Source organism: Nerophis lumbriciformis, linkage group LG12, assembly GCF_033978685.3.
Source record: "Nerophis lumbriciformis linkage group LG12, RoL_Nlum_v2.1, whole genome shotgun sequence".
Lineage (NCBI taxonomy): Eukaryota > Metazoa > Chordata > Actinopteri > Syngnathiformes > Syngnathidae > Nerophis > Nerophis lumbriciformis.
In genome coordinates, this window is record NC_084559.2 from 47678256 (window position 1) to 47701170 (window position 22915).

The following is a 22915-nucleotide window of genomic DNA, read 5'->3' on the forward strand; positions in this document are numbered from 1 at the left end:
GTTATTTCCAACGAAGTATATTTCAAGTCTGAAATACACTACAATAATTAAAGTATTTTCAATTATTGATCTATGAATAGGGGTATTGCTTTTTTCACCAAATACTGTACGTTGTTCGTAAACCGCAGCTAACTTAGCATACTAAATGCTACATGTGCAACGGAATTAAAACGTGCTATCATTCAAATTTTCCAGTCTGAAAATGCTACAAACACCAGGTGATGGCGTTAAAAGTCATGTATGATCATCTCACGGCTGCTTTCCAGGCTATTCGCCATCTCTTTATTAGCTCCATGACCCGATTTCCTTTAACTTTGCTTTCATGCTTTCACCAAATCCCTGTTTTCCCCTGAAGCAATCATGGCCACGATTGTGGCAGTTAATGATGCCGCAAAACAAACGTATTCAGTCATGTAAATAGGTGATTCAGAGTCCAGCAAGACCCACAATGCAATGTGTTTTCATGTCACACTTTCAAGCCCTATATCATAATTTCCTGAAGTTTCAGTTACCATGGTCGCTTTGTAAAAAAGGTGCTTCAAAACTTGGATACTTCGCACAAAAGTGCCAATTACTGGCACACATGCCTATTTGGGATTGTACTTTGTAATATTAAGATTTTGTCTCAAACTTTCTGAACTTGCGAACCCAGTTGAAAATTCTCCAAAACTTGTTCAGGAAAATTTGCTCCCATTACAGCATATGACTTGTGAGAGAAACAGGCTTCCATGCAAAATATCGTCTCCTCGGCTCCGTTATATTGACACATGTCATGTTTTATACAGCATTATTGTTCAATTGAGGACACATATATCATGTATGTCTAGCTTGTGTGCTTAGCTGTTGAGTAGCTGCTAGTCCTTAGTGCACAAAGTCAACGTGTATAGCCTGAAAAAATAGAAAAAAAGTGAAACTAACAGATGTGTTCAAAGACTTGTGGATCTGTTTTGTTGGGGGTGGGGGTTGTCACCTGTACTTGATGAGTGGCCCAAAGGTCTGCTTTATTTCATGGCAGCATTCAGGTCATGTTTTGAGACTTGGACTTACCAAAAAAAAATGTTTGGTTATTTTAACCTAAATGAGCAAACAAATGGTCTTCCTAGACATCTGAGCTTTTCCACCCAGATGGTGCAAGAACTTTGGGCCAAAATGTATATTTCTGGACAGCCAATCCCTTAACCCTTCTGTTGTCCACCAGTAAGTCCAGCTCAATGTGCTGAAACAATTTGCAAGGACGGTGAAAAAAGATGAACAGAACAGTGTGTGAACGTTGACCTTAGCTCGGCGAGGCTGTAGGCAAGCAGCTGCAACTGTGAGAGGTCACAGCAGGTTCTGAGCATCTAAGCCCGCTGTCTCCTGGCCGTGGCTTCATGTTTACCCTCAAGACTCAGCCAGAATGTCAAACTGATTCTTGAAATCACACATCCCAGCCGCTGAATAAGTAATATACGCAGTACGTGTGTGCACATATGGATGTGTGGTGAAGTGGTTCTGAGCCGTGCATGCATTGGATGTCAGTGCTTCATGCCACAAAGCATCATGGGTTATTTGCTTCGAACATGCCGAAGGAACGTCATGGTTATTCTTGCACGATCCAACCAGTGGCGTGCTGTGACCTTCACGCCAGGTGAGGCATCGGTGCCTTTAGAGGTTGTTGTTTATTTTAAATTCATATGCCATAATCACTGTTATTATATATCCCAAAAAATAGGGAATACTTTATTTACATTATGAAATACTTGTTTTGTCATGTTAGAACTGTAATGTTCAACTTGATAAACTTGCCCTGCCTATATCATAGTGTGACAATCAATGGATAATTATTAGCATGATTGTTAAGTTAATGATTGTCACACACACACTTGGTGTGGCAAAATTATTCTCTGCATTTGACCCATCACCCTTGATCACCCTATGGGAGGTGAGGGGAGCAGTGTGAGTTCCCAGTCAACAAAAGGCTGTCTCAACCTGTATTAGTGAGCATTTCTTTTTCGCCAAAATAATCCATTCCAGCTCACAGGTGTGGCATATCAAGATGCTGATCAAACAGCAAGACTATTGCATAGGTGTGCTTTAGGCTGCCCACAATAAAAGGCCACTCTGAAATCTGCAATTTTATCACACAGCACAATGCCACAGATGTCTCAAGTTTTGAGGGAATGTGCAGTTGGCTTGCTGACCGCAGGAATGTCCACCAGAGCTGTTGTCCGTGATTTGAATGTTGATTTCTCCACCAAAAGCCATGTCGTTGTGGCTTGTGTAGCCCTTTGAGACACTTGTGATTAAGGGATGTATAAATACATTTTGATTGATTGATTGATTGATCTCCAAAGGCGTTTCAGAGAATTTGGCAGTACATCCAACCGGCCTCACAACTGCAGACCACGTGTAACCACACCGGCCTCATCCTCGAATTATCAGGAATTTCCCCCGTTCAAAACGAATGGGCAATACACAACCCTCTTCATATCCCACATTTCTCATCCGATTCAAACCGTTCCAACAGCCGCGCACTCCACTCACCGTGGAAATTCAAGCATTTAATTTCACTCACGGGCATCAGCGGTTCGGCAGCTTGCACACATATGGCATTCAAACACAATTCCTATCGGCATTGCATATTCTAGTTTTGTCATGTTAGAACTGTAATGTTCAACATGATAAACTTGCCCTGCCTATATCATAGCGTGACAATCAATGGAAAATGATTAACATGATTGTGAGTTCCCAGTCAACAAAAGGCTGTCTCAATCTGTGTTAGTGAATATTTCTTCTTCGCCAAAATAATCCATTCCACCTCACAGGTGTGGCATATCAAGATTCTGATCAAACAGCATGATTATTGCACAGGTGTGCTTTAGGCTGCCCACAATAAAAGGCCACTCTGAAATCTGCAGTTTTATCACACAGCACAATGCCACAGATGTCTCAAGTTTTGAGGGAGCGTGCAGTTGGCTTGCTGACCGCAGAAATGTCCACCAGAGCTGTTGACCGTGAGTTGAATGTTATTCTCTCTACCATAAGCCATCTCCAAAGGCGTTTCAGATAATTTGGCAGTACATCCAACCGGCCTCACAACCGCAGACCACGTGTAACTACACCAGCCCAGGACCTCCACATCCAGCAGGTGCACCTCCATGATCGTTTGAGACCAGCCACCCAGACAGCTGCTGCAAAAATGGGTTCGCATAACCAAATAATTTCTGCACAAACTTGAAAATGAATGGGCCACTTTTCAAACTTGCACAACTCCCTCATTTTACAGCTGATTTGAACCGTTCCACCATGCACCTACTCCACTCACCCTGGACATTGAAGCCAACTTTTTTTCTTGGTTCAAAAAATTCCCGAATTACCAGGAATTTTCCCCTGTTCAAAAAAAACGTGCATTACACAATCCTCTTCATATCCCACATTTCTCAACCGATTCGAAACGTTCCAACAGCCACACACTCCACTCACCGTGGCAATACAAGCATTTCATTTCACTTAAGGGTATCAGCGGTTCGGCGGCATGCACACATACGGCATTCAAACGCAATTCCTATCAGAACTGCATATTGTAGTTGTTTTGTCATGTTACAACTGTAATGTTCAACATGATAAACTTGGTGTGACAATCAATGGAAAATGATTAGCATGATTGTTAGTTCCCAGTCGACAAAAGACAAATCAGCCAAGTGTGCTCCTGGGCAGATAACATAATGATCTTGATGTCATCCAACCTCCACATTGAGGAGCTTTACAGCTTTGACGAACAGCCCCACTATCTAGGTCGCTGCTTTACAGCATGCAGAGTAACAGTTGGCACATTCCCACCACACACGCTCAGACAACAGATGTTAGACGTAAAAAAAGGTTGTGACCGCAGGCTTGGAAGAAGGAAATAAACACTATTTAAAAATGCAAGACTAAGTGACAGGCGGCATTGCTCTGGAAACAATACGGTGCAACGTAAACAACTGAAGGCTTGTGATGTGATTCAACATGCATACATGTACTCAAGCGGGTGGTGGAATACCAACACAAAAAAATGCAATCGGTAAACATAACTACAATAAACAATTTGGAAAGAGTACAGATTTGCTCAATTAGAGAGGAGAATGCAAATACGGTAAGTCTAACTTAGAGGTAACAATCATAAGAAAAAGCATTTCTCGTATATGAGTTTCATGTACTTTCAGTAGTTTTGTTTACGTTGCCATGTTGGCCAGAAAAGCAGCTAAAAGGAAGAGTAACACTAGCTTCAAGTCTTTAGAGTTTACTGCACATTTTAATCACAAGGATAGTTAATGATACAACATGAAACCTAATAAGTTAAACATAACCCATTCCTATAATGCACCCCGCATACGTTGTACGTCAGTCATAAGGGGGATTAGGCTCCAGATCTAAAGAATCTGGACAGTCATAGACAATTTAGATTAAAAAGCAAATTAGATTTTCACTCGCATACAAAACATTCTAAGTAGGATTGATTCCCTGGCTTCGAGACTCTCCCGAAGGACAGTGCGGCGAAGACACAACAAACTCCCTTCTTGTCTCTCATGAACAAACTCCCTTTTTGTCTCTCATGGACACACTCCTGTTGTTGCTGATTTTGGACTGACTGCCGGCTGCACAACACCAAGGCCGCAGAACAGAGACACGAGGCAGGCTTACACACAAACATACATCCACAAAAAATATACGTCATACACATACCCCACCCCCCATCCAAGACCCTTGACGCGAATCCCTTAGGGGTGATGGACGGATGGGCAGCGCCTGAAGTGCTGCAGCCTTCCACCATAGCCCCCAATCCCTCCCCTATTTTGCAAGTCTCGAGATGTATGTTGAAATATGTATATGTGCTTTGATATGGAGGTTTTTTTTCCCACTCCAGACTGGACCCCCTTAGGAGCCCAGTCTAGATTGTATATTTTTACTCATCCTCTCCCAGCCTTTACCTTTTTCCCATCTTTTACGGGGCGTCTTGTGGCGACCCATTAGCGTTCCTGTTCTGTAACCCTGTACACTGTTTGTTTGTCTAATCTTGAACGCGTTTGTGCTGAAAACAAAGTTGTGCTTGTGCAATGACAATAAAGACCTACCTACCTACCAACCTACCTATGTTTACCACCACCTCCTTAAGTTTCTTGCAATATTTATCAATCAATCAATCAAACTTCACTTATACAACACTTTTCATACACAGGAAAGTGGCAACACAAAGTGCATAACAGAATAAAGAAAGAAAGAAGAGACAAAACACACGTACACACAGTATTATTGACAATTAGAAAACATGGCATGAGACTGAGGCTGGGAGAAAAAAAACTCCACCTTTAAGGCGTCCAACCTGGAGAATAACTAAAATTAACGGCATCTAAAAATAAATGGTATAGTATTTAAAATATATGTAAAAATAAAAGATGCTTAATAAATTCATAAAAAACATAACATTAAGAGAATAATAGTAGTACTAATAGCAAAACATCAAATGTAAAATAACCCAATAAAAATTAAAATAAAAAATAATACAAAAATCAAAAAACATATGAAAAGTTTAATATAAACAGTAAAAATCCTGATAAAAATGTGTAATTTTTTCTTCAGACAATCTTCAGCCTATATTCTTTGGTCGACAAGTTAAATTAAGTCCCGTTTCCATTTCCTCTTCTGTTCTGGCATCCTGGCGCACAACGACTGAGAAAGCCATAGAAAAGCTAACCCTGTGTTTTTCCTGCCAATATAATTTTGATTTCTCCTGGAGCTTTATAAGTCTGAAAATATTCCCGTGAGACATTTTGTTACCTAAAATGGTCCTTACGCTATTTTTTTCCCCCCAATATTCAACAAATTGCTCAGTTTAAAGATTAACAGACTGCAATTCTGCCAAATAGTTTTCAACATGTACTTATAAATTGCAGTTATTAAAAATAGGACAAAAACATTGAATATACACTTACACCCCAGGTACCCTTTTGGACCCCATTGACTCCCATTATTATATGTATGTTTCAATGTACATTACTGTAATCCTGATGTGTTATCAGGCTACCAATAGGTCAACTAATACGCAGCTTCAAAGTGTCTTACCAGTTACCACAATTATGCAGATGACAATTAGTTCTACCTGTCACTGACGGCAGGTGACCATCGGCCTGTTGATTCACTTTGTCACACCACAGTCACAATTTCTCTTAGTGTTATTATTTTTTTCAGAAGTGTAAATAAATATCTCTGCACTGTTGTTGTGATTATAAAAATTATGTATTGTCCTCAAAACACTCGTTCATCTAAGTTTTTGAATATTAACATAATGTGTTATTATAGTGACACTTAGGGGTACACAAAAAATGTATTCACATCCCAATCCCTATTAATCCTCATTCTAAATCGATTCATAACTTTCAAAAATCGTTTAAAAAAAAAATATATATATATATATATATAATACTCAAAAACTTTGATGAACGAGTGTTTTGAGGACAATACTTTATTTTTATAATCACAACAACAGTGCAGAGATATTTATTTACACTTCTGAAAAAAATAATAACACTAAGAGAAATTGTGACTGTGGTAAAAAACAAAACAAAAAAAAAACACAAAGTACAATTTGTAGTCTGATTGCCAGAAACGAGACAGATAACTCAAGACAGAAATCATTCACAGATGCCAGAAAAGTGGAACAGCAATGAGTTTGATAGGAGAGCGATCAGACACACTGGTAGTGATGTGCGGACCGATACTGAAATATCGATACCGCCGATACCAGCTCTTTATGCTCTAATGTCAATTTTCAAATGAAAATATCGATACTTTTCATACTTTAGTTCAGGGGTGTTCAAACTTTTTCCAAGAAAAATCAAAGTGCGTGGGCCATATTGATATTTTCAAAAAAAAAAAAAAAAGTAAAATCACATTTTGTGTCAGCTTTGTATTGATTTTGACTAAGTATATTCTTTTTTATTATTAGTTGAAACATTTCAGGTTTTTCCGCGCTTTTTTTTTTCTTACATTTTTACCGTTGTTTTATTCCCATGTAAGAATAGAGTAAACATATAAATAATATGGTTGTGTAACTGCATAACCGAGTGTGTCAAAAATTCTGCCTGTACGAAAATATTCATGTTAAGATACACTTTTAACAGTGTTTATTATGGTTGTTGTAATTTTAAAAATGAATTCATAAAATTTGTATTTTATTTTTTTAATTAAATTATCTAATCTTTGTTTATATTTTAGGTATATTTGGGTTTTTATTTTTAGGGCTTATATAATTTTAGCTTAGGAGTATCTAAACTTTTTCCACCAAGGCCGCATACTTTTAAATACTAAAAACAGATTAAATAAATTTAAAAACAAAACTTTGTGTTGTATGTGACTACGTATATTATTAGTAGTACTTTATTCAAATCAGCTTTTTGTCACAACATTCCTATGTTTTGTTCCATTTTCTCCTTGTTAAAGCAAGGGACAAGCGGTAGAAAATTATTATTATTATTTGAAAATACACAACTTTTACAATTTTCACGTTAGGCATATTTGCACAATCTGATAAGTATCACCGATACCGGCCTGAATTTTACTCGGTATCGGATCAGGAAGAAAATCAGTGGTATCGCTAGCATCGATTGGCTTGGGCTGTGGAAGACTGAAGCTGATGTCAATCTATTGAAATTTTGCAGACTATATTTTATACGCACGGTAATAAAAATACGGGACAAAATACGTCACGTGACAGAGCAATATGGAGCACCTACTTTTTGTACTTTTGATCGATTCTCTTTTTCAAGGGGCGGTTGGCAACCCGACCTCTGCAGGACAAAAGCAGGCCATAATATTTCTCTACTTGAAATGATGAATTTAAACCCAGTGGTGGTCTCAAGTGTTTGACATTTGTTTCACCTCATTTCAAAAATGGTGATGACAATTTTCATCTTCCCGGCGCAGCTGAAATCTAGCACATCAGAGCACCACCCAGCTTTGCAGCTATATTTAGTGTCACTTACCATATGGACTAAATTTGTCTCCGTGATGCTTTGTTCGTCACAATGAGTATCGAGGGCAAAGCAAGTTTTGTGTGATATTTCTGCTTATCTTGTTTGTGTAGTCTTTGGGGAGTTGTTGTTGTTTTTTTGGCAGAACCAGGCCAATCGTATGTCTACTGCTCACCTAATGAAGTGTTATTTTAGGTTTGCATCTAACTGCATTTCAATAGGACAGAAATGACCATAAAAGCCACCGGAGACTGTCAAAAGTGCCTTTTACGAGGGCTTACCAACATATTCCAGTGCCGTAATAAAGGAGAACACAATTGAAGAGCACACTTTTAAGGTCTTGTTAGGTGACGAGAATATCAAGGGCAACTTTGGCACAAGGTTTATAGATTATTTATCATAACCTTCACTAAGGACCACATCCATTCTCAATTTAGACTACAGCTATTCCCTGAAATCTCTGAGATGCTATTGCTCACAGAATCCATGTGTGTCTGCTCCTAATGAGCACATTCAAGGGGAGGCTTTGACCGAGCAAGCAGTTTGGCCTTGGTTATCTTCACTTCGATAAAAAATGCTCTAACTTGCTTAATTATGAATGAATCGTTTGCTCCACACCTTACAATAAATATGTCCACTGTTTCATGGCCATTGCACATTTTTAAGTAGGGGTTGAAGTGAAAGAAAAACAATACAAAGGACATACTGAAAAGAACCACCAAAGAAACATGAAAAAGACAAAGTTATACTCCCAGGCCTTGAATTTAAACTTTTAAGGTCAAGGCAAGTGTTGCCTTAAAGGAGGGATCACATTTTAGGGCTCCAAAGCATGCATATATATATATATATATATATATATATATATATCCATCCATCCATTTTCAATCGCTTGACCCTTTTGTATATAAAAAATACACTATATTGCCAAAAGTATTTGGCCACCCATCCAAATGATCAGAATCAGGTGTCCTATCAAATCAAACACTTAGGCATGGAGACTGTTTCTACAAACATTTGTGAAAGAATATGCCGCTCTCAGGAGTTCAGTGATTCCGTGACATATTTTGCCTTAGCTATTTCAGCTGATATTTCCGTACACACTAAAGGTTTACCCGAAGAGCTGTGCACGAGTCGACCATTTTTATCCAGTCATAGTCCAAAGTTGTAGTGCAGTGATTCTCAAACGGTGTAGTGGTACGAGGGTTCTATCTAGTGGTACGCGGAAGAATACCTTAATTAAATATTCAAAGTGCTACCGTTCAAACGGTGTGTTAAAAAATAAAAAAACGGGGGGGGTTGTTTTTAAGGATTATTTAGGCCTACTACGCTACTGTCCAGGAGATCGCAAAAAGCCGCTGCCTGACCAGGGCTCAGAAAATCTGCAAAGACTCCTCCCACTCCCACCAAGGACTGTTTTCACTGCTGGACTCTAGAAAGAGGTTCCGCAGCCTCCGAATCAGAACCTCCAGGTTCTCTAACAGCTTCTTCCCTCAAGCCGTAAGACTCTTGAACGTATCATAATTAAATTATCCCCTCAACTCCCCCCAAAATGGATTAACTCGCTGGAATAAAAAAATACAATATAACATACATCCATAAATGTGGACGCATGTGAAAAAGTGCAATATATTTATCTGTACAGTAATCTATTTATTTATTTTATATATATATTATATATATTATTTATATGTACTTATTTATTTATACATGCACCTTATTGCTTTTTTATTCTGCGCTACCATGAGCTTATGTAACGAAATTTTGTTCTTATCTGTGCTGTAAAGTTCAAATTTGAATGACAATAAAAAGGAAGTCTAAGTCTAAGTCCAAGTCTAGTCTACTGTATTTAATATTGGTCGTTATGGTGGTACAGTACTTGGAGAGCCAGGAGTTTTCTGAGGTGGTACTTGGTGAAAAAAGTTTGAGAACCTCTGCTGGAGTCAATACATTCCTTATGTTTCTCTATCCTCTTGTTGTGGGGCAGACTGGTTCATACATGCACATGCATGCTAAAATCCTCGTCTTCGCTATTTCTAAAAAAATGTAGCATATAGGTCTAACTTAGATTTGTCAGGAGACTACAACTAAAAACTACAACATAGCTGACAGGGTGGAGACACAGTCGAAGGGGGCTTGGCCTGGAGGAAGATTTTGGCACGTAAATAAGACCGCCCACAGGCCGGCGCATCCTAAAGAAATTAAAATCAAAAAGCAGCTCAAAGATGATCTGTAAAACATAATCCATGCAACATTTGGACCAAAGAATCACCATTACATGTTAGGTAAACCACGACGGTGTGACGATCTCTCACTTCATTTCTGTTTGTTTCCTTGTCTGATGTTTATTACCTGTCAGCGCTCTCATTTTTGCTACATTTCCTGCATGTCTCCCTGAGCGCTGTTTCCCCTCACCTGCTGCTGATTGGCAGCCTGGCCACACCTGGTGCTAATCAGGAGGCTGCTATTTATGCCTGCCTCGCCTGCTCCTCAGGCCTTTTGAGTATTGTTTGAGAACCTTACATGCACGACTGCCTCCTTCTCTGTTTGAGAGTAGAGATGTCCGATAATGGCTTTTTTGCCGATATCCAATATTCCGATATTGTCCAACTCTTAATTACCGATTCCGATACCAACCGATACCGATATATACAGTGGTGGAATTAACACATTATTATGCCTAATTTTGTTGTGATGCCCCGCTGGATGCATTAAACAATGAAACAAGGTTTTCCAAAATAAATCAACTCAAGTTATGGAAAAAAATGCCAACATGGCACTGCCATATTTATTATTGAAGTCACAAAGTGCATTTTTTTTTTTAACATGCCTCAAAACAGCAGCTTGGAATTTGAGGAGGTTGAGGTGGGCGGGGTTGAGGTGGGGGGGGGGGGGGGGGTAGCGGCGGAAGAGTTAGTGCTGCAAGGGGTTCTGGGTATTTGTTCTGTTGTGTTTATGTTGTGTTACGGTGCGGATGTTCTCCCGAAATGTGTTTGTCATTCTTGTTTGGTGTGGGTTCACAGTGTGGCGCATATTTGTAACAGTGTTAAAGTTGTTTATACGACCACCCTCAGTGTGACCTGTATGGCTGTTGACCAAGTATGCATGCATTCACTAGTGTGTGTGAAAAGCCGTAGATATTATGTGACTGGGCCGGCACGCAAAGGCAGTGCCTTTAAGGTTTTTTGGCGGTCTGTACTTCTCCCTACATCCGTGTACACAGCGGCATTTTAAAAAGTCATAAATTTTACTTTTTGAAACTGATACCAATAATTTTGAAACCGATCCCGATAATTTCCAATATTACATTTTAAAGCATTTATCAGCTGATAATATCGTCAGTCCGATATTATCGGACATCCTTATATTTGAGAGTATTAAAATCCTCTTACCTGCTCTTAATTCTCCTGGTTCCTGCATCTTGGAGTCACAAATACCGCAGCCATGCGAGTTCCCAACAGACGTTTAGTGTTTTAAATATACAAAATTCCTAATATGATCCCTTTAAAAGAATGTTACAAGTTAAAAGTGTACTGGTTTGGGGCTCTCAGCATCAATTCAATATATTTCATTTCATTTTAATGGGTAACGTTGATTTGACCCAAGAGCTGCATCATAAAACCAACGTGAGTTGAGGTGCTACTGTTCATCCAACTGACCTTACAGCCTTACCTAACCACACCAGACACACCAAAAATATGTTTATACCTTTTTTAAGTCAAACCTGAATTTAATTTGATACATGTACTGAAACACAATGTTGAGAATGCATTTCTTGACTCAAAAATAACATAATTAAAACCTGGTACATCTTCGGTACTGTATGTTATTATCGTGTGTCGGTAGAGGCAGCACTGACCACACCAGTCCAGGAACCTCCACACCCAGCATCTCCACCTCCAAGACGGTCTGAGACCAGCTTTCCTCACAGTTGCTGCAACAATCAGTTTGCATAGGCAATCAATTTCTGCACCAACTGTCAGCGAAGCTCATCTTTATGCTAGTCGTCGGCCCTATTGGGGTCTCGCCTTCATTGCAGTTCTGTAGTCGTAACCGCCTTGAGTTGGCAAACGTTCACATTTTTGGTCGTCCGGCACCTTGGAGAGGAGATCTCTTCAAGTATGAATCACCTTTTCAGTGCAGATTTCAGACGGTGGGTGAGCGGTTTGCTAGTATCAATGTTGTGGATGGAGTGGCTCACGGTGCCGATGGATTTGTAGGCGTATGTTACGGATAATTACCACAGGTGCATTTTATTGATGGCATTCTGCATGCAAATAGATACCCAGATAAGATGTGACATATGGTGGTGCGCCTTTCACCATTACCCACTATTGCAGCATGATAATACACAGCTGCTTCAGTTCCTCCAATATACAAATGTATTTGCAACCCCTCAGTAAGGAGGCAGTCTTGAAGTCGCAAGATGACGTTGTCGCGTCATTTGCATAATTGGCTGCAATGGACACTGTCGGAGAAAGGAGGGAGAGATAATAAGTGAGTTTGAAAAAAAAATGCTAAGTATGATTACAACTTCTGTTGTAAATCAATTTTGTTCTGCTTTGTTAAATGTTGGAGTTGATCAAAAGACTGGAGGGTGTGACATTCATAAACGAACCAAATCAATCGACTGGCTCAATAATATTAATATCACAGTATTTGTCCGACCATAGGACGCACCAAATTATAAGGCGCACTGCCGAAGTGCAGGTCTATTGTCATACACAAGGCGCAACGGATTATCAGGCGCATTAAAAGGGTCCTATTATGATGTTTTTTCTACATTTAAAACACTTCCTTGTGGTCTACATTACATGTAATGGTGGTTGTTTGGTTGCAGAGATTATGTTTTACAGACCATCTTCAAGCCGCTCTCTGACCGTCTCTTCAGGATGCGCCGTTTTGTCGGCGGTTTTATTTGCATGGCTCTTCTCCCCGTCATCTTTGTAGTATCGGTAGTTTTTAGTGCTACTATAGCAAGTCTACTGACAGATATAAGTTAGAAGTGTACGCTACTTTATATTAATAATGACAAAAGCAGAGAATGAATGCCCCACAATAAGACGATAGTGAAAAAGAAGGAGCTTGTTGACAATGGTGTCGGACTACAATAGCGTACGAGAGCAAATTTCCGGGACTCATGCAGATCGCAAATACAGAACAGCAGGTACAAGAAGGTAAGAAAAGTTGGTTTTGCATAATTGGTCAAAACAAAATGCCAGATAATGTCTGCTAATAGGTGCCATTTTGGGGTCACACCACAATAATACCCGTATGTTGAAGCACAGTACGTCTGACTATGGTAGCCGTAATGCTCTGCATTCCAACAAGTGTTGCGGATTCATAACGTACCAAAGTCGTACTAAAACATTTTGACAGATTTGATCGCCGTGTGTAATGTTCTATATTCTTTTTTTTTTGTTTGTCCTTTGCAGCTGTTGAGGAAAATCATATTGTTGATGTAGATGCCCTTATTTGCTGTACAGTTTTACTTTACAAAAGAGAAGTGTGGGTACTTCTCTTGTTGCCTTATTTGCATTTGACTTTATTAAACAGATTTATATTAATGTTTGGCGCAGCCGGACCGGCGCAGGTACCTATGTACAGTATGTGGGTAAGAACCAATGTGTGCACATATGTATGTATTAATGAATGAATGAATACGTATGTGTGAGTGGGAGCCAAAGTACGCCCCAGCCACCCAGAGAGTCCACCCCAAAACAGCTGGTGCGGTTCCCAGGGAAAAAGGGAACACCAGCCCCTCGTAGTCAGGCCTGCCAGCGACAGGAACCCCAGAGCCATAAACAGACGTGCCCCTCAGAGGACAAGGCACGGGAGAAGCAGGAGACAGCCAACCCCCAAGCCAGCGAGAGACCACACCACCAGGTGGGAAGAAAGACAGGACACCCCGCCTCGAGGGGCCCAGAGACTCACTGCCCCTATATTCTCAATCAAACATCAAAGTTTTGGTGTTGCTTGCTCGAGTCATTTATTGAACAGGCAGTCCACACGTATCTCTTAAGTGTGACTGCAATCCCCTGGTCACACTTACCATTACACCTTGTACCAAATAAGTTTTCTTTGAGGTCTGTAAGCACAACCAGAATTAATCCACACCTGGTTATAAGGCGCATCGTCCATTTTTGAGACATGTGTGATTAAGAGCTATATAAGTAAACGTTGATTGATTCAAACTCATCATCATTTTCATCATTTCTTGTTATTCCTTTCATGAAAATGCATATCAACAAGCCATATACAGTTGACACTTTCATTGTTTTTTTGTTTCTTATACATTTCCATGATCAGAAAGGAGCAGATGTAAGAATAACATTCTTATATTTATCCGCCCCCTTTTTTAACACAAATTATTTTAGATGACGTTATCACTGTTCCCTCCACCAACACCCCAACTCTAATATACTTTTAATTTTCGTTTAAGCATAAGTTGATTGGCAACACTAAATTGGCCCTAGTGTGTGGATGTGAGTGTGAATGTTGTCTGTCTATCTGTGTTGGCCCTGCGATGAGGTGGCGACTTGTCCAGGGTGTACACCGCCTTCCGCCCGATTGTAGCTGAGATAGGCTCCAGCGCCCCCCGCGACCCCAAAGGGAATAAGCGGTAGAAAATGGATGGATGGATGGCATTTTCAAAATGACACGTCCAATCAAAATCAAAAATTTGTTTGATATAATTCCAGTTGTCTCTTTTTGTAACTCTTTTTAAATTCAAAGATATTCTTGCTGAAAGGATTTTAAGTGCGCCTTATAGTCCAAAAAATATGTTTTTTATATATATATATATATATATATATATATATATATATATATATATATATATATATATATATATATATATATCCATCCATCCATTTTCTACCGCTTATTCCCTTTGGGGGGCGGTGGGGGCGCTGGAGCCTATCTCAGCATATATATATATATATATATATATTTAGCATGACAGTAAAGAAATGTGTTCATTTCTGTGAACATTTCATTTGCAGTCTGGAAGCGTAAGGGTGTGGCTCTCCTCTCTGCTCTGACTGCAGCCGGGACTGCTGCGTGAGACGGTGCTTGCGGCAGCACCCGCTGCTCGTTGAGGACGTGATGCGCGCTTTCATGTCGCCAGATTGGGTGAGAAAGTGGTCAAGTTGGCAACACTGTATTGAAAAAGGACTGAATAGGTTGATTGGCAACACTAAATTGGCCCTAGTGTGTGAATGTGAGTGTGAATGTCGTCTGTCTATCTGTGTTGGCCATGTGATGAGGTGGCGACTTGTCCAGGGTTTACCCTGCCTACCGCCCAAATGCAGTTGAGATAGGCTCCAGGACCACCTGCAACCCGAACGGGGCAAGTGGTCGAAGAAGGCTGGATGGGATGGATGGACCGATACCCCACAGGCCAGGATCAACAACCAAATCAACTCTATGCGAAGGATGCTGAGAGCAAATGGTGGTCACACCACAGTCAATTTGGGAACGGCGTGGCGCTGTTGGGAGAGTGGCCGTGCCAGCAACCTGAGGGTTCCTGGTTCGATCCCCAGCTTCTGCCAACCTAGTCACGTCCGTTGTGTCCTTGAGCAAGACACTTCACCCTTGCTCCTGATGGGTCGTGGTTAGCACCTTGCATGGTAGCTCCCGCCATCAGTGTGTGAATGTGTGTGTGAATGAGTGAATGTGGAAGTAGTGTCAAAGCGCTTTGAGTACCTTGAAGGTAGAAAAGCGCTATTATACAAGTATAACACATTTACCATTTACAGTCATGCTTCTATTTCTTCAAGCAATTCCTTTTTGTACGTAAAATAGCAAAGTTCATTTTGTAGGAGAACAGCGACAAAGAAAGTCTCCGGGAGTGAGACGTCCGGGGGGACAGCAAAAGACAGGCCAATCAAAAAGTGCTTGCCGCTGTAAGACAGGCGGAGACGGATGAGAGTTCACCGATTATGTTTCTGTTCCTCAGTGACGCGATTGCACGGTGGAGGTGAGAAGAACCTTGCAGCAGAATCCATTAAAGATGCATGAGTACTCGTCCATGTGGAGAGGAACGTGAAGGTCCACGGTCGGCGTCCTAACAACCCTAACAGAGTTGTTGAGGGCAAATCCTCCACAATAATTTCATCCACACATCTTTCTGCCATTGGGTTCAAAATGATACCAAGCGATTGAAGACAAATGGTTTATTGTGAAAATAATGACGTGTCTGTACTTATTTTATCATTCTATTGCTCCAAGGAAAAGAAATCAAGGCCATAGATGATTGTCATGAGTGGGAGCTAAAAAAAAAGAGGCTGTCTTTTTTATTAAAGGCTCGTGAATCCCAGTCAGTATTTGGGAAATACATCTTTGAGTAGTCATGTGAAAAAAATGAACGATTCTGACCGTCCCCTTTGGACCCAATTAAAAGCAACGAGCTCCAAGCAAAAATCCCTCCTGGCAGAATTTCTGTGGCGCTTGTGTGGCTTGTGTTTTTACCTCCAGCACTTTCTGCACAGCGCAACATTGCTCGGATCGTTGCATCATTTTGTTCTAGGCCTTAAAGCGAGTGAAATAGCGGTACATGTCAACGTTTGTGTAGAAATAAAGCCAACAGAGCCTCTCAGATGACTTGATACACATTCAGAGGAATAACGCGTAACGTTTTAAGCCTATCCACAGCATTTGCATAATCGCATACATTCGCATAGACCGTCGGTCGGCAACCCGCGGCTCTATGCGCCGCCCTAGTGGCTCTCTGGAGCTTTTGCAAAAATGTATGAAAAATGGAATAAGATGAGGGGAAAAATATATATTTTTTGTGTTAATATGGTTGCTGTAGGAGGACAAACATGACACAAACCTCCCTAAGTGTTATAAAGCACACTGTTTATATTAAACAAGCTTCACTGATTCGAGTATTTGGCGAGCGCCGTTTTGTCCTACTAATTTTGGCGGTCCTTGAACTCACCGCAGTTTGTTTACATGTATAACTTTCTCCGACTTTCTAGGACGTGTTTTATGCCACGTCTTTTTCTGTCTCATTTTGTCCACCAAACTTTTAACGTTGTGCATGAATGCACAAAGGTGAGTTTCGTTGATGTTATTGACTTGTGTGGAGTGCTAATCAGATATATTTGGTCACTGCATGACTGCAAGCTAATCGATGCTAACATGCTATTTAGGCTAACTATATGTACACACCAGTGACGTGCGGTGAGGTTGATGGCTGGTGAGGCACTGACTTCATCACAGTCAGATTTACAAACATATGAACCCTAAAGAGTATCTTATTCACCATTTGATTGGCAGCAGTTAATGGGTTATGTTTAAAAGCTCATACCAGCATTCTTCCCTGCTTGGCACTCAGCATCAAGGCTTGGAATTGGGGGTTAAATCACCAAAAATGATTCCCGGGCGCAGCGCCGCTGCTGCCCACTGCTCCCTTCACCTCCCAGGGGGTGAACAAGGGGATGGGTCAAATGCAGAGGACAAATTTCACCACACCTAGTGTGTGTGACAATCATTGGTACTTTAACTTAACTTTAACTTTACACATACAAACTGTAGCACACAAAAAAGCACATTTAATAAAAAAACGTTATTATGGTCTTACCTTTCCTTATAAATGAAGTCCATGCGCCGCTGTTGTGCTGGATTAATGAACCCCCTGACGGGAGTGTTATATCAACTAAAGCCCTCACTTCAACTTTCCACGTGCAAGATTGAATCTATTTAAAAAAGTGTAACCGAGGGTTTATAAATGTCTCCTATACTGTATGAAACTACAAAATAACAAACACTGAGGCTCCAGTGTACACGAGGACCACTTTATTTACATTCTTTCAAAAACCTACGCTCCACTCCAACGTGTCATCACTGGCATCTTAGCGCCTTCAAAATAAGAGCTCAAGGCATATACTGTATAACGGCGCATAACAGGAACTTAACATCACAAAGAGGAAAGCCCATGAAAATAGGTTACAAAAGTTATTTAATAAGAAGCCAAAAAGTGCAAAAACAATAATGTTCATGTTGGAGGAGTTGTGAATTAGATACACCTGCAGTCTGCAGGTGTACCTAATGTTGTGGCCCTGCAGTCATTCACAACTCCTCCAACACCAACATTATTGTTTTTGCACAATTTGGCTTCTTATGAAATAACTTTTTCAAATAGATTCAATCTTGCACGTGGAAAGTTTAAGTGTGGGCTTTAGTTGATACAACACTCCCGTCAGGGGGTGCAGGAGGCGGATTACTGCGAGCCTCAGCCAGTGCGTCTTTTGCAGCTGTTTTATGATCGCTCAGCACAAGAAATACGTTACACACATACAGTTGTTGACAAAATACACTGTACATTATATACCTCAGCTAACGAAACTATGGAAATGTATTATATAGTTCATATAGCAATACGGTCTCACTGCACAGCAGGCCAGCAGTTAGCCGAGTCCGCAATCCATGGTGAGGCACAAATGAGTGACGTGCCTCAACTGGCTGCTGTTCACCACACCGTCTCTTCTCAGTATTTGAACGGCAAATGTGAAAATTCAGCTATTTTGAATACAAATAATCTAAAACTGGTGAAGTTAAATGGAAAATAACTTTATAGTATAATCACTGGATACATTTAACATTTTAATAATTTTTTTTTTCTTTTTACATTTTTTTTCTTTCTCTAGTGACTGCACGTCACTGGTACATATTGCATCATTATGCCTCATTTGTGAGTATATTTGAGGTAATTTAGTTTCCTTTAAGTCCTCTTAATTAAATTTATATCTCATGACACACTATGTATGTAATATGGCTTTTAATTTTTTGAGGCTTCAGACAGATTTGTTTTTGTATTTTTGGTCCAATAAGGCTCTTTCAACATGTTGGGTTGCCGACCCCTGGCATAGACAAATTAAATGGTTATACTTTAACAGCGCTTTTCTACCTTTTTTAAGGAACTCAAAGCGCTTTGACACTATTTCCACATTCACCCATTCACACACTTATGGCGGGACAAGTGCATTAAAAGAACAATGGAAAATTAAAAATACAATTTAATGAATGTAGATGTTTTTTTTTAGGATACTTTTCAACATTGTACAATTTTTTGGGGGACTAATTCATGAAACTTTCCATATCAAACAAGTAGTGAGCACTTTCTGTCCTGGCTGCTTAGTAAAATGTTACTGAAAAGTTATTAACCTTTTTTTACTTTCAGCTTTTTCCCTGTTTTTTTTTCTTAACTATTACACTAAAAGACACAATAAATAATGAATAAATAATAAAAACAAATGAAATAAAGAATGTAAACAAACAACTCAACTTTGGTAAACTTAAGTTGACAAAAACCCAACAAAAAGTCAACTTAGTCGTGTGATACAGATGTTTTATGAATAAATTATATATTTGGTCAACGATAGAGATTTTAATCATATCACTATATCGTGATAATATACGTTAAAGACACAATAGTTGTGTCACAGAAATTTTAGAGCGACAAGCGAATGAAGGCGTCCTCAATGCAATGTAGCGTGCTTGCTAGCGGCTAAAGTCTCTCCACAGTGCAGCTTCTAAAACACTACCGTATTTTCCGGTATTAAAGCTCCACCTACCAAATTTTAGAACAAATACAAAATGTTATATGTATTAGCTGTACTATAACCATAAACCACAGATATATACTGGTACAAAATATTTTTTGGAATATTTATTTACATACCTTAATTGTTTCCAAACGGAGCCTGTAACACGGCAGTAAAACGGCTGATCAAACAAAACAGAAGTTATTGTCATGAACCCTGTAGCTGCGGAAGCTAGCTCGCCAATCAAGTCCATGGTGACGTTTTGGTCGTTTTACGAAACTGAAACAATACAAAAAGAATGCCATTGTAAGTTAATAATACTAACACAGACACTCGTAAACGTGTTAGCATATTCGCTAATGCTAACAACGCTAGCTTGATTAGATAACGATAACATGTACAAATATGCATGAAAACACTCCTACAGACATCACACATAGGACGGTATAGTAAGTATGTATTGTTTAATGAATGTTTGATGAATGAAGAATTATTTCGAGTAGAAACACTAAACGGTTATTCTTCAGGTTAGGGACAATAGACGATTGTCAACCCGCAGCACCTGCAGTGAGTAAACCTGTCCAAAAGATGGCGCCATAGCACAAACAATGAGACCTTTTCAGTGTCTCTGTTGGTGTAATATGGAAACTGTTATATTATGGTCGTTAGCGAAGGAAAATCCATAAATATAGTCGCTATAAGCCGCAGGGTGCAGAGCGTTGGAAAAATAGTAGCGGCTTATAGTTTGGGAAATACTGTAATATTCGTCTACATGGCGGCAAATAAATTGTGTTTCTTACATGTAATATTATCACTGGAGTACTAGAGGACAATAAATAGCTAACCAGGCTACACAACACCATGTAAGAATATACAAACTCTTGAATGTAAACAGGGGTTGGTGGACTGATACAAATATAGCAAGTAAAGATACACCAACCAAGTATAGTATCAGTATGTGGTCGATTATACAATGATTACATCATTATGTTTTATAATTGTTTTGTGTTTTTTGTTATTGTTTGCAAACTTTAGTTAATTTGCACTAGTGACTTTACTATGCTTTTTCTACTTATTAAAAAGGAATAAGGAAATATTAATTGATATTGATATCTCCAACCTGTGTTTTTGTTGGATTACAATTGTGATCAGATTGTAATCCTTTAATGATCCTGAAAATGTTTAATTATGAACATCGGTATGGCCAACACTGCCTCTATAACGACTTGGTATTGGATCGATACCCAAATAATGCAACCAGAAATGACGCAATATGTTACTGCATACGTCAGCAGCTAAATTAGGAAGATTTGAAACATGTTCTGAAATGGTTCTATTGTCATTTATACTGGCCAAAAGTTTGGATACACCTTCTCATTCAATGTGTTTCCTTTATTTTCATGACTATTTACATTGTAGATTGTCACTGAAGGCATCAAAACTATGAATGAACACATGTGGAGTTATGTACTTAACAAAAAAAGGTGAAATAACTGAAAACATGTTTTATACTGAGTTTCTTCAAAATAGCCACCCTTTATTCTGATTAGTGCTTTGCACACTCTTGGCATTCTTGGCATTCTGAGCTTCAAGCGGTAGTCACCTGAAATGGTTTTCACTTCACAGGCGTGCCTTGTCATCGTTGATTAGTGGAATGTCTTGCTTTATCAATGAGGTAGGGACCATCAGTTGTGTTGTGAATGAGAAGGTGTGTCCAAACGTTTGGCCTGTACTGTATATACTGTATATAAAAATACAGTATATAAATAAATACATATACAGTATATATAAATACAGTATATATATATATATATATAAAATGTATTTATTAATGTTGTCCCGATACCAATATTTTGGTACCGTTACCAAAATGTATTTCGATATTTTTCGGTACTTTTCAATACTTTTCTAAATAAAGGGGACCACAAAATTTTTTATTATTGGCTTTATTTTAACAAAAACTCTTACGGTGCTTTAAACATATGTTTCTTATTGCAATTTTGTCCTTAAATAAAATAGTGAACATACTAGACAACTTGTCTTTTAGTAGTAAGTAAACAAACAAAGGCTCCTAATTAGTTAATTATTTTGTCAACATTATTAAGAACAAGTGGTAGAAAATGAATTATTAATCTACTTGTTCATTTACTGTTAATATCTGCTTACTTTCTCTTTTAACATGTTCTATCTACATGTAACCTATATGTACTACAAATGTAATGCAATACTGTATATACGGGGTTTTATGGGCTCAGAACAGAAGTCTAGGGTTTCGACTTGGAGAGAGAAGGCAGAGCTTAAACTGTAGTTTGGTTGACACCGTGTATTTAAACCATTTGTGAGGGACAGCAGATATATACACACAATACGTTGAATGGCCATTGAACATGAAATAAATCGGGACAACAGTGACTATATACATACATACAATTCAAATGTCATTAATTAATATTTCTGGATCTGAATAAATCTCAGTTCAGACTTAGAGTTCTTAGAAAAAAAAGATGGCAGGTTAAAGATGGAAAACAAATGTAAAGGGTCGGCTCGAGAGCCTCCTACCCGCCCAAACCGAACAGGTGGTGGGGTTTCTGGCTGGAATCTTCCAAGAACACTCCTTGGACTAGATGCTCCTTTCTTTAGCTCGCCATCAAAACAAGAAAAGCCTGGCCTGTGTAAGAGCCAGGAACATTCTTTTAAATCCATGTGTACACAACATATCTTCTTCCTCCATATTGTACAATATAAATCAATAACATCAAAATCACAATATGCAATAAAATGTCAAAATAACTATTAGCAGCATCAGTGCACTAAACATGCTTATTATCAAAACACATTTAAAAGTACATTTAACACACAAATAGTTATGAAAAGGTTTAAATCATAAACCTTGATAATATGCTACAAAGACTGTTGCAATGAAAACAATCGAAGAGGGATAAATGCTAACTGTGCTATGTTCATAAATATGGACTCACCAACAGCTTAATGAGAGAGAGAAAAAAACTCCGGCGCTGGTAGTCGGCTCTATAAAGTTACAAATGAGGCATTTGAGTTTCTACTTAGTTAGCACAATATTCCAGGTAAAAACGAGGATTAAAAACCTACCTCGAGCAAACAATCGATCTGTCAGCTGGCAACTTCCTGCTACCGGCTTATAAGCCCAGCTAATTGGACCGCGGCAGTCACGTGACCAGGAAGCACGCACAGCGCTCAAAGAGTAACTAGTAAGCAAGAGCATACCAGTCAAATACAAAAAGGTATACATTTGGCACCTGCGTTACATACACTTCTGTTAAAAATGTAATAATCACTTATTATTCTGTTGTTTGATACTTTACATTAGTTTTGGATAATACCACAAATTTAGGTATCAAT

At 39.2% G+C, this 22915-nt stretch overlaps 1 long non-coding RNA gene across 2 annotated transcripts in view; it reads right to left on the reverse strand.

Annotated features, from left to right (window-relative positions):
• Positions 1-22566, reverse strand: part of LOC133623393 (uncharacterized) — a 35780-nt gene extending 13214 nt beyond the window's left edge. Inside the window, exons 1-2 of one of the 2 annotated variants that reach the window (XR_009817890.2) lie at positions 22516-22566; positions 22097-22205 (exon numbers count right to left, since the gene is read on the reverse strand). This is a non-coding gene — a long non-coding RNA (uncharacterized lncRNA). Of the gene's footprint in view, positions 1-19674; positions 19817-22096; positions 22393-22515 lie in introns of those variants that run through there. The other variant, XR_012050753.1, reaches the window with a different exon arrangement.
• Between the last annotated feature and the right edge of the window lie 349 nt (positions 22567-22915).